This window comes from Musca domestica, unplaced genomic scaffold, assembly GCF_030504385.1.
Source record: "Musca domestica strain aabys unplaced genomic scaffold, Musca_domestica.polishedcontigs.V.1.1 30, whole genome shotgun sequence".
Taxonomy (NCBI): domain Eukaryota; kingdom Metazoa; phylum Arthropoda; class Insecta; order Diptera; family Muscidae; genus Musca; species Musca domestica.
This window is the reverse complement of record NW_026712300.1, coordinates 8,441,945-8,455,878: the sequence shown is the minus strand read 5'-3', so window position 1 is coordinate 8,455,878 and position 13,934 is coordinate 8,441,945. Positions and strand designations below refer to the sequence as shown.

At 33.7% G+C, this 13,934-nt stretch overlaps 1 long non-coding RNA gene across 1 annotated transcript; it reads left to right on the top strand.

Moving 5' to 3' along the window:
* The first annotated feature begins 214 nt into the window (after nucleotides 1-214).
* Nucleotides 215-8,869, top strand: LOC131803497 (uncharacterized). Its single transcript, XR_009342619.1, has 2 exons — nucleotides 215-333; nucleotides 8,688-8,869. It is a non-coding gene; the product is annotated as an uncharacterized LOC131803497 (long non-coding RNA).
* Nucleotides 8,870-13,934: the final 5,065 nt, after the last annotated feature.

The window sequence follows — 13,934 nt, the reverse complement described above, 5'->3', positions numbered from 1 at the left end:
AAGCTAGAGTAAATTCCACTGTCGGACGGACATCGCTAACTCGCCATAGAAGTATATGCTGATCAAGAATATGTATACTTTGTTGGGTCTAAAATGTATATTTCGAGGTGTTACCTCCGTACTATGGTGTAAGGTATAAAAATCCTAAAACAAAACTTGCAAGAAAAGATTGAGTTTTAATCAGGTACGCAGTACATTAATAGAATATTTGGTAGCATAACATAAAACTTTCAATTTCAATCAAAGCAAGTTTGCGGAAACACATCTTGAAAATTCGTATTAAACGGGAGAAAATTACATCCTTTTTCAATAATATGAAGCGACCACGAAGAGGTATTGCTCTAAATTTGTGTACATATATTTATTTATATTGCACAAAACGTTTGCTGAAATTCCGAAAATCTGTTTCAAAATGGACTCAAAAAGTACAAAGAAAAAATAAACATGTTACTATCCGCCAAAATCTACTTAAAAAATGGGTAAATCTTCGAAGCATATCAATCTCCCAATCTTTCCGACTTGAGAAAAATCGATCAAAATTTGGTATACAGAGTTGTCTCAGTATTTTTGAGTTTCAAATGTATCTAGTTTAGATATAATAAAACTAATTTTATTTTTAATAATTATATTGGCATTTACATGTATGCTTTCTATATGATCAAAATTTGGTATACAGAGTTGTCTCAGTATTTTTGAGTTTCAAATGTATCTAGTTTAGATATAATAAAGCTAATTTTATTTTTAATAATTATATTGGCACTTACATGTATGCTTTCTATATTTATGCCTCTGTTTAGCTCAATGTACATATTTTCTTACGATTTCTCGATTTTTTCCACTGATCTGAATATCGGAGATTCCTAACTCAACCAGTGTTTGCATTCTTGTACAGCAGCCCGATGGCATTTTGGTTTTGCAAAATAGATGGGATTAATCCCATAATTGTGGATTTTATTGTTGTTGACGAGATAGAAGAGGACCCGACAAAAACGTTATTTAATACGTTCAAAATTACATATAATTTAAATAGTTGATTAAATGTTCACTATTGTAGAAAAAGAATCCATCCCCAGACCAGCAAAAACTCCATTATTTCTAAAAACAAACAAGTAAACAAACTATATGTTCGGCCGTGCCGTGAAAACCCCCCACCATTGGAACGAATTTGGCAATTTTCAAAAAATTAAATCCATCAAAAATTCTTTTATAATGTTAACAAGCAAAAAAGAATCTAAGTTCGGCCGGACCAAACTTTTAATACCCTCCTCCATTTCGAAGGAAATTGATAAAATTAAAAAAAAATCCTAAAACTACCACCTAAATGAAAACCGTTATATGGGGACTATACAAAGACGTGCACCTGTACCCATTACGAACTTCAAATACGAAATTTGAAACAATTCCGGGGAATAATATCACTAAAATCATCAAAATACCAAATATCGGGAGGTACCGTTACATGGGGGCTATACGAAAACGTGAACCGACATGACCCATTTACAACCTTAATCTGCCTACTGGTAAACTATGCATGTATGCAAAATTTTAGCCTTCTATCTCAATTCGTTCGAAAGATATCGTGATTACAACAGACAGACGGACCTGCATAGACAATTTTCTGTCGTAGGCTGTAGTATTCATTGCGAACTTCAAATACCAAATTTGAAACAATTCCGGTGAATAATATCGCTAAAATCATCAAAATACCGAATATCAGGAGGTACCGTTAGATGGGAACTATACGAAGACGTGGAGCTGCACAGACAATTTTCTGGCATATTCTGTAGTATTCATTACGAATTTTAAATACTAAACTTGAAACAATTCCGCTGAATAATGCCGCTAAAATCATCAAAATACCGAAAATGGTGAGGGCCCATTTTAAATACCAAAAGTCGTGCAATATATTTTACATTTGGCTAAAATATTGTCAACCTACTTTATTTCGTTCGGAAGCTAGAGTTAATTCCACTGTCGGACGGACATCGCTAACTCGACATAGAAGTTTATGCTGATCTAAAATGTATATTTCGAGGTGTTACAAGCGGAATGCCAAACTTAATATACCATACCACCATACTATGGTGTAAGGTATAAAAATCCTAAAACAAAACTTGGAAGAAAAGATCGAGTTTTAATCAGGTACGCAGTACATTAATAGAATATTTGATAGTATTCATTGCGAACTTCAAATACCAAATTTGAAACATTTCCGGTGAATGAAATTCTGTGATTAATGTAGCTAAAATCATCATAATACCGAATAAAGGGATGTACCATCATGTGGGGGCTATACAAAAACGTGGACATGCACATGCAGTTTCTGTCATAGGCTGTATTATTCATAAAGGGTTGTAAATACCAAATTTGAAACAATTCCTGTGAATAATGTTACTAAAATCAAAATAACGAATACCGGGAGGTACCGTTATTTGGACATGGACCTGCATAGACGATTTTTGTCGTAGGCTGTAGTATCCGTTACGAACTTCAAATACCGCATTGGAAACAATTCCGGGGAATAATGTCGCTAAACTCGTCAAAATACCAAATATCGGGAGTTACCATTATATATGCACTATACGAAGACGTGGACCTGCACAGACAATTTTCTGGTTTAGGATGTGGTATTCATTGCGAACTTCTAATAACAAATTTGAAATAATTCCGGTGAATAATGTCGCTAATATCAGTAAGATAACGAAAATAGGGAGGTACCGTTATGTGGGGGCTTTACGAAGACGAGGACCTGCAGAGAAAATTTCTGACGTAAACTGTAGTATTCATTGGGAACTTCTAATAACAAATTTGAAACAATTCTGGTGAAAAAAGTCGCTAAAATCATCAAAATACCGTTATATGGAGGCTATACAAAGACGTGGACCAGTAAAGACAATTTTCTGTCTTAGGCTGCAGTGTCGATTACGAACTTCAAGTACCAAATTTCAGTTGGTTCTTTTATATGGGGGTAAGACGAAGGCGTGGAGATGTATAGACAATTTTCTGTCGTAGGCTGTTGTATCCATTACGAATTTTTTATGTTAAACTTAAAAAAATTCCGGTGAATAATGTCGCTAAAATCATCAAAATACCGAAAATAGGGAGGTATCATTATATGGGGGCTATATCAAAACGTGACCTACATGGCCCATTTAAATACCAAAAGTCCTGCAACATAATTTACATTTGAGTAAAATTTTATCAACCTACTTCATTTCGTTCGGAAGCTAGAGTCGACATAGAATTTTATGCTGATCAAGAATATGTATACTTTGTGGAGTCTATGTATATTTCGATGTGTTACAAACGGAATATCAAACTTAATATACCCTCCATACTATGGTGTAGGGTATAAAAATCATAAAACAAAACTTGGGAGAAAAGATCGAGTTTTCATCAGGTACGCAGTACATTAATAGAATATTTGATAGCATAACATTAAACTTTAAATTTCAAGCAAAGCAAGTTTGCGGAAACACATTTTAACAAGTAACAAGTAAAAAAGCTGTAAGTTCGGCCAGGCCGAACTTTGAATACCCTCCACCATTTGGTACGAATTTAACAATTTAAAAAAAAAATAAAAGGATTTTAAAATTCTGTTAAAATCATGTAGCCGTATATTAGAGTCTATATGGCGACGTGGACCTGCATAGGCAACTTTTGTCACAAGGCAACTTATATCACAATATTCAAATGCGAAACTTGAAAAAAATCTGTTTACAATGTAGATAAAATCGTCAAAATCCTCGAATATAGGGAGGTACCAAGGTGGTTATAAAACGTGGATCTGGAGAAATTGAAATATGTATACTTTGTGGAGTCTATGTATATTTCGATGTGTTACAAACGGAATATCAAACTTAATATACCCTCCATACTATGGTGTAGGGTATAAAAATCATAAAAAAAAACTTGGGAAAAAAGGTCGAGTTTTCATCAGGTACGCAGTACATTAATAGAATATTTGATAGCATAACATAAAACTTTAAATTTCAATCAAAGCAAGTTTGCGGAAACACATTTTAACAAGTAAAAAAGCTGTAAGTTCGGCCGGGCCGAACTTTTAATAACCTCCACCATTTGGTACAAATTTGGCAATTTCCAAAAAATAAAATCCGTTAAAAATTCTGTTAATATCTTAAGAATACCGAATGCCTATACGACGACGTGGGCCTGTCATAAGTTATTACAATATTTGAATGCGAAACTTGAAGAAAAATCTGTCTATAATGTAGCTAAAATTATCAAAACACCGAATATAGGGGGTACCGTTATATGGGGGCTATACGAAGACGTGGACCTGCACTGACAATTTTCTGGCATGCGCTGAAGTATCCATTAAGAACTTCACATGCGAAATTTGAAACAATCCCGGTAAATAATGTCGCTAAAATCATCAAAATACCGAATATTGGGGGATAGGGTATATGGGGGTTATACGAAGATGTGGACCTACATGACCCATTTTCTGTTTAATGCTGCAGCATCTATTACGAACTTCAAATGCCAACTTTGAAACGATTCCGGTAAAATATGTTGCTAAAATCATCAAAATATCGAATATCAGGGGGTGTGGTATATGGGGGCTATACGAAGACGTGGACCTACATGGACCTTCTGTTTTATGCTGCAGTATCTATTACGATACTTTGGAACGATTCCGTTAAATAATGTCGCTAAAATCATCAAAATACCGAATTGTTGGGTCTGACATGAGTATTTCGAGGAGTTACAAACGGAATGACAAAATTAATATACCCTCCATAGTATGGTGGAGGGTATAAAAATAAAATTCGTTAAAAATTCTGTTAAAATCTTAAAAGGACCGAATGCCTATACGACGACGTGGACCTGCATAGGCAACTTTTGTCATAAGTTATTACAATATTTAAATGCGAAACTTGAAGAAAAATCTGCTTATAATGTCGCTAAAATCATCAACATACCGAATATCGGGGGGTACGGTCTATGGAGGCTATATGAAGACTTGGACCTATATGGCCCATTTTCTGCTTTATGCTGCAGTGTCTATTACGAACTTCAAATACCAAATTTGGAACGATTGCGCTAAATAATGTCGCTAAAATCATCAAAATACCGAATATAGGGGGTACCGTTTTATGGGGGCTATACGAAGACGCGGACCTGCACAGACAGTTTTCTGCCATGGGCTGAAGTATCCATTAAGAACTTCACATGCGAAATTTGAAACAATCCCTGTAAATAATGTCGATAAAATCATCATCATCATCAATATCGGGGGGTACGGTATATGGGGGCTATACGAAGATGTGGACCTACATGGCCCATTTTCTGTTTAATGCTGCAACATCTATTACAAACTTCAAATGCCAACTTTGAAACGATACCGGTAAATAATGTCGCTAAAATCATTACAATACCGAATATCGGGGGGTATGATATATGGGGGCTATACGAAGACGTGGACCTACATGACCCATTTTCTGTTTTATGCTGCAGTATCTATTACGAACTTCATTTACCAAATTTAGAACGATTCCGTTAAATAATGTCGCTAAAATCATCAAAATACCGAATATCGGGGGGTATGGTATATGGGGGCTATACGAAGACGTGGACCTACATAGATTATTTTCTGTCTTAGGCTGTAGTATCCATTACGAACTTTAAATGACAAATTTGAAACAATTCCGGTGAATAATGTCGCAAAAATCATCAAAATACCGAATATCGGGAGGTACCGTTATGTGGGGGCTATATGATTTCTTGGACCTACATGGCCCGTTTACGAACTTAACCTTATGCTTATACAACGACGTGGGCCTGCATAGGCAACTTTTATCATAAGTTATTACAATATTTAAATGCGAAACTTGAAGAAAAATCTGTTTATAATGTAGCTAAAATCATTAAAATACCGTATATACGAAGACGTGGGCATGCACAGACAATTTTCTGGCATGGGCTGAAGTATCCTTTATGAACTTCACATGCGAAATTTGAAACAATCCCGGTAAATAGTGTCGCTAAAATCATCAAAATTCGGAATATTGGGGGGTACTGTTATTTGGGGACTATATGAAGACGTGGACCAACATGGCTCATTTTTTGACTTTGGATGTAGTATCCATTACGAACTTCAAATACCAAATTGGAAACGCTTCCGGTAAACAATGTCGCTAAAATCATCACAATACCGAATATCGGGGGGTACCGTTATATGGGGGCTACACGAAGACGTGTCCCTGCACAGATAATTTTCTGTCTTACGCTGTAGTAACCATTACGAACTTCAAATGCCAAATTTGAAACAATTCCGGTGAATAATGTCGCTAAAATCATCAAAATACGGAATATCGGGAGTTACCGTTATATGGGGGCTATGTGATAACTTGGACCTACATGGCCCATTTACGATAGCGTGATTACAACAGACAGACGGACAGACAGATATTTTCTGTTTTATGCTGCAGTATCTATTACGAACTTCAAATACCAAATTTGGAACGATTTCGCTAAATAATGTCGCTAAAATCATCAAAATACCGAATATCGGGGGCTCCCGTTACATGGGGGCTATATGAGGATGTGGACCTACATGGCTCATTTTTATACCCTCCACCATACTATGGAGGGTATATTAACTTTGTCATTCCGTTTGTAACTCCTCGAAATACTCATGTCAGACCCAACAAAGTATATATATTCTTGATCAGCGTAAAATTCTAAGTCGATTTAGCTGTGTCCGTCTGTCTGTCCGTCTGTCGGTTGTAATCACGCTATCTTTCGAACGAAATGAGAAACAAGGCTAAAATTTTGCACACATGTTTATTTTTACAGTAGGCAGGTTAAGTTCGTAAATGGTAGGTCCACGTTTTCATATAGCCCCCATATAATGGTACCACCCGATATTCGGTATTTTGATGATTTTAGCGACATTATTCACCGGAATTTTTCAAATTTAGTATTTGTAGTTCGAAATGAATACTACAGCCTAAGACAGAAAATTGTCTGTGCAGGTCCACGTCTTCGTATAGGCCCCATATGACTGTACCTCCCGATATTTGGTATTTTGATGATATTAGCGACATTATTAATCGGAATTGTTCAAAATTTGGTATTTGAAGTTCGCAATGGATACTACAGCCTAAGACAGAAAATTGTCTGTGCAGGTCCACGTTTTCATATAGCCCCCATATAATGGTACCTCCCTATATTCGGTATTTTGGTGATTTTAGCGTCTTTATTCACCAAAATTGTTTCAAATTATGCATTTAGAGTTCGTAATGGAAACTCCAGTCTGTGACAGAAAATTGTCTATGCAGGTCCAGGTCTTCGTATAAGCGCCATATACACAGTACCTCCCTATATTCGGTATTTTGACGAGTTTAGGTACAATACTCACCGAAGTTGTTTGAAATGTCGTATTTGAAGTTCGTAATGGATGCTACAGAAAATGACAAAAAATTGTCTAACGGTACCTCCCTATTTTCTATACTTTGATGATTTTAGCTACATTATTCGCGTTTATTTTAAGTTCCGAATTTGAATTTGGTAATGACTCATGACAAATAATGCCTGTGTGGGTCCACGTCGTATAGGCACCAATATAACGGCTATATTCGGTATTTTTAAAATTTTACCAACATTTTTTCAGAATTTTATTTCCAAATTCGTTCCATATGGTGGAGGCTATTCAAAGTTCGGCCCGGCCGAACTTACTGCTTTTTAACTTGTTGAGTTTCAAATGTGTCTGGTTTAGATATAATAAAGCTTATTTTATTTTTATACCCTCCACCATACTATGAAGAGTATATTAATTTTGTCATTCCGTTTGTAACTCCTCGAAATACTCATGTCAGACTCAACAAAGTATATATATTCTTGATCAGTGTAAAATTCTAAGGCGACTTAGCCATGTCCGTCTGTCTGTGTGTCTCTTGTAATCACGCTATCTTTCAAACAAATTGAGATAGAAGGCTAAAATTTTGCACACATGTGTATTTTGCCAGTGGGCAGGTTAAGTTCGTAAATGAGCCATGTAGGACCACGTCTTCATATAGCCCCGATATAACGGTACTCCCCGATATTTGGTATTTTGATGATTTTAGCGACATTATTTAACGGAATCGTTCCAAATTTCGTATTTGAAGTTCGTAATACATACTTCCGCATAAAACAGAAAATGGGTCATGTAGGTCCACGTCTTCGTATATCCCACATATGCCGTACCCCCCCGACATTAGCGACATTATTTATAGGGATTGTTTCAAATTTCGCATGTGAAGTTCGTAATGGATACTTCAGCCCATGCCAGAGAATTGTCTGTGCAGGTCCACGCCTTCGTATAGCCCCCATATAACGGTACCCCCTATATTCGGTATTTTGCTGGTTTTACCTACATCATAAACAGATTTTTCAAGTTTCGCATTTAAATATTGTAATAACTTATGACAAAAGTTGCCTTTGCAGGTCTACGTCGTCGTATACGCATTCGGTATTTTTTAAGATTTTAACAGAATACTAAACGGATTTTTTTTTTGGAAATTGTCAAATTTGTACCAAATGGTGGAGGGAATTAAAAGTTCGGCCCGGCCGAACTTACAGCTTTTTTACTTGTTAATAATTATATAGGCATTTACATATATGCTTTCTATAGTTATACCTCTGATTAACTCAATGTACATATTTTCTGATCTGAATAGCGGAGATTCCTGACTCAACCAGTGTTGAGGTTCCTGGTTCATTATACCGATAGGCCAACAATCGATACCACAACAATTACCTGCTGTCATCAAGAGAGATTGATCGCTAAGCAAGAAGCTAAACTTTGCAACAACAAAAATAATTGTTTTAACAAATAAATACATAAATTCAGACCATCAGAGTGTTTTATTGAAGCCTTAATTACCAGTGTCTTATTAGCAACACGTAAGTATCGCCTGTATACTTGTTGTGTTGTCTATTATTCATAGTTTTGTTGTTCGTCTTTGTGCAACAAATAATACACTTCCGGATCTAAATCTACTCTGTCGATTTAGAACCCCTACAAGTCCATACACCTGTATCGGAACTTGTACATGGTCCTTCGAGCCCTTAATAAAAAGAATCGGCTGATTTGCAGAAAAAAAAAACAATTCATTTTTAATTTGGTGCTTTGCTTTTGTTCTGTTGCCAAATAATCAACAGAGTTATTTTATACAGGAAAACTCTTTTATATGTATGTTTGTTGTTGCTTAACACAATGGAAATTAACACATACACTAACACCATAAAAAAGACCACTCTCACTTTGCTGCATCATTTTTTGATACCTTTGTTTTGCTTACATTCGTTAGCAACAAAAATAACTGTTGTCATCTGTTTCATTGCTTCTTTGATCGATCTGTCATCTACCATTGTTCGACTATCGATCAGCTGGTGTGGTGAAAAAGAATTGTGCAGTTACTGCGACGAGTAACGTAACGTATAAAGCTAGTAAATAATAATAATAATAAACAATCGAATAATAACAAAAAATAAAACTAATAGGAACAAATAAATAAAAATAGATCTTAATTAAAAAGGCACATAAATCAACAACATACATAAATCTAAAAATTAACAATATTAACATTTCTCTTAAAGTTTAAAAAATATACATTTATTGAGAAAACGAGAATATACAATACAAACACACTTTATATTTTACAAAACTTCATTTATTTTTAAATTTATAAATAAATTGATAGTTGAATGTTTGTATATTCAATAATAATATAATTCATAAATAATAAAAATATCAATATTACATAAAACTTATAAAATAAATTAAATAACTAATTTAAATTAATATTACAAAATGGTTTCTTAAAGTTAAAAAAATTGACATTCATTGGGAAAACGAGAATATACAATACAAACACACTTTATATTTTACAAGACTTTATTTATTTTTAAATTTATAAATAAATTGACAGTTGAAGTGTTTGTATATTCAATAATAATATAATTCATAAATAAGAAAAACAATTTTAAAAATATCAATAAATGTCAATATTATATAAAAACTAATAATATAAATTAAATAACTAATTTTAATTAATATTACAAAATGGTTTCTTAAAGTTTAAAAAATTAACATTTATTGAGAACACGAGAATATACAATAGAAACACACTTTATATTTTACAAAACTTCATTTATTTTTAAATTTAAAAATAAATTGATAGTTGAAGTGTTTGTATATTCAATAATAATATGATTCATAAATAATAAAATAATTTTAAAAATATCAATAAATATCAATATTATATAAAAACTAATAAAATAAATTAAATAACTAATTTAAATTAATATTACAAAATGGTTTCTAAAATGTATACTAGATTAGAATACGAGACCGAAAACCTTATTCAAACTTGCATTAAAATAGGAAGCACAGCAGAAAACGAGCTGTTTGATTCCTTATTAGAAACAAAATTAGAATCAATGGATGAAGATTGGCACAATGTACGCAGTGCATTTGAAAGTGTATATTTTAATGAGGGAGATGAAGATTACAAATTGAGAGCTAGAGATATGTTTGTGTTCGCCAGAGACAATTATCAAACAACAAAGGCCAATTTGTTGGAAATATTGAAAAATAGAAAACAAAATCAAAATAATACCGCTAGAGGCGATGTTACAAATCCGCCATTGTTTCACATCTCAGCTGTGTATCCTCCGGGTACAACATTTGATATGTCAGAGATTTGTATTGAAGTGCCACCTTGTGACACTCAAGGCTTTTACGAAAGTTATGAAGAATGGCCAACTTTTAGAGACATGTTCACGGCCATATATGGAAACCATCCCAGTCTCACGCCTGCGTAAAAACTCTATCATTTGCGTAACAAAACAAAGGGTGAGGCTGGTAGAATTGTTGATCGGTACCCGTTATCTGATCAGAATTTCTCGTTGGCATGGGAAGCATTATCAGTGCGATACGAAAATGTGAGTGTGCTGGTAGATAATCAATTAAAGATTTTATTCAATCTTTTGGCAGCAAAGACTGAATCACAATCGCTCGAATCACATTCAGAGCTACCCAAATGGTCACAAATGGAAGATTTTCCAAAAAACAAACATAGAGTCCTAGAGAGAATAGACAGTCTAAGAAATATAGCAGCTTCAACGGCCTTTAATGATGAATTTCAAGCGCATCAAAAAGCGCAATCGACACAATGAAATAGATGTGTCATGTGTAATAGAAATCATACTTTAAGAAATTTTTCAAGATTTAATAGTATGAGTGTCAAGACGAGAGTTAAATTCATAAGAGATCTAGGTTTATGTAATAACTGTTTGAAAAGTGGACATAACACAAGGGAATGTTTCAGTGCTCGTAGATGTTTATATTGTAAGAAAAAACATCACACTAAGTTGGACATTGGAAACGCAGACACTCTACCAAGAAGTTCTACGACATCAATTATATCACATAGAGCTTCAGAGGCAAATATTATAATTAATCATGTCACGACATATGACATGCCCTGTACTACAAGTTCTACCTTCCAAAGATCAAATACGGAAATCAATTTATCAATCAGTGATGGTGATGTTTTGTTACCAACTGCGCTTGTAAAAATCAAGCACTGTGGGAAAACTTTTACAGCTAGAGCTTTATTAGGCACTGGATCGAAACGATCAATTATAACAACTAAAGCGGTAGAAAGAATAGGGAGTGCAACAACTAAGTCTAATTTCCATTTTAGCGGAATAAGTGGTTCAGTAGTTGCGTATACAAATAAAATGTGCAACATATCTTTGTAGAAGTAAACGCTTTAGTTATCGAAAACATAACGAAAAACAATTCCACTGAATCTATTCCAATGTCTACGCCGAATGAAATCCGCGATCTAAAACTTGCAGATCCTCTTTTCTTACAATCAAATGAGGTTGACATGTTAATTGGTAGTGATATATTACCATCCATCATATTGAATGGAACTAGAACAAATGTGTTTGGGAGTATGATAGCTTAAAATTCCATCTTTGGATGGTCCTATAATTAAAAAGAAAAGAAATAAAGGCAACACGGAAATATTGAAGAAGAACACGGAAAATATATGAATAATATAAAAAAGTGGCAGCGCATCAACACTAAAGTTATACATACATCCATTTAAAGCAAATGAAAATGTGGATTACGAGACTATTCGTCTGAATTGGTACTTGAAAATGTATTTATAACATTATTAAATATTAATAGAAACTAAAAATTGGCGACATTAAAAAAATGTAAAATGTATTGATCGAGTCCGAAATTACTTAGTACTATTGACAGAGTTGAAACATTTATTAAAAACAAATCTTGTATCTGAGGCACAATAAATGGTGGTTAGGTAATTGCAAATCAACCGCTGAAGATCTTTTTTACTTTTTAAATCAAAGTCACTGTACGTGACAACTAAAATTTGAAATGAATATAATTATTTGTACTAAAATTGTTCACTAGAGGTGGATAATTCATAACAAATTACAGTAGATGATTTGTTACGACATATGAATGGGTCACTAGAGGTGACTGAAGGAAATATTACTTTCTAACAAGTAAAAAAGCTGTAACTTTTAATACCCTCCACCATTTGGTACAAATTTGGCGATTTCCAAAAAATAAAATCCGTTAAAAATTCTGTTAAAATCTTAAAAATACCGAATGCTTATACGACGTCTTGGGCCTGCATAGGCAACTTTTGTCATAAGTTATTACAATATTTAAATGCGAAACTTGAAGAAAATCCTGTTTATAATGTATCTAAAAATCATCAAAATACCGAATATGGGGGTACCGTTATATGGGGGCTATACGAAGACGTGAAACTGCACAGACAATTTTCTGGCATGGGCTGAAGTATCCATTACGAACTTCACATGCGAAATTTGAAACAATCCCGGTAAATAATGTCGCTGAAGTCATCAAAATACCGAATATCGGGGGGTACGGTATATGGGGACTATATGAAGACGTGGACCTAAATGGCCCATTTACTGCTTTATGCTGCAGTATCTATTACGAACTTCAAATGCCAAATTTGGAACGATTCCGATAAATAATGTCGCTAAAACCATCAAAATACCGAATATCGGGGGTACCTTTATATGGGGCCTATATAAAGACGTGGACCTCATTTCTCATTTTTTGACTTATGATGTAGTATCCATTACGAACTTTAAATATCAAATATGAATATGATTCCGGTAAACAATGTCGCTAAAATCATCAAAAAACAAATATCAATTTTCAGACAAATCCGTGAAAAAATGTGCCAAAAATCACCAAATTACCGAATGTCGGGAGGTACCGCTATATGGGGGCTATACCAAAACGTGCACCTATAATTACAATGACTAGCCACTCGAACTGGAACTCATTATGATCTACTACTACCAATTTTCAGAGTAATTCTTGAAAAAATGTGTCAAAAATCATCAAAATACCGAATATTGGGAGGTACCGTTATACCACAACGTGGACCGATATATCATTTTCAATACCAACCATCCTAGACACAATACAAATAGCTCTGATAAATTTTGGCGCTCTACGTCAAATAATGTGGGCTGTATCGTGATTTCAACAGACAGACGGACATCATTAAATCGATTTTGAATTTTATGCTGATTATGAATATATATATATATATATATATATATATATATATATATATATATATATATATATATATATATATATATATATATATATATATATATATATATATATATATATATATATATATATATATATATATATATATATATATATATATATATATATATATATATATATATATATATATATATATATATATATATATTATGGGGTCTACGACGAATATTTAAGGATGTTACAAACGGAATGACGAAGTTAATATACCCTCCTTTCCAAGGTGGTGGGTATAAAAAGAAGGTAAGTTCGGCAGGAC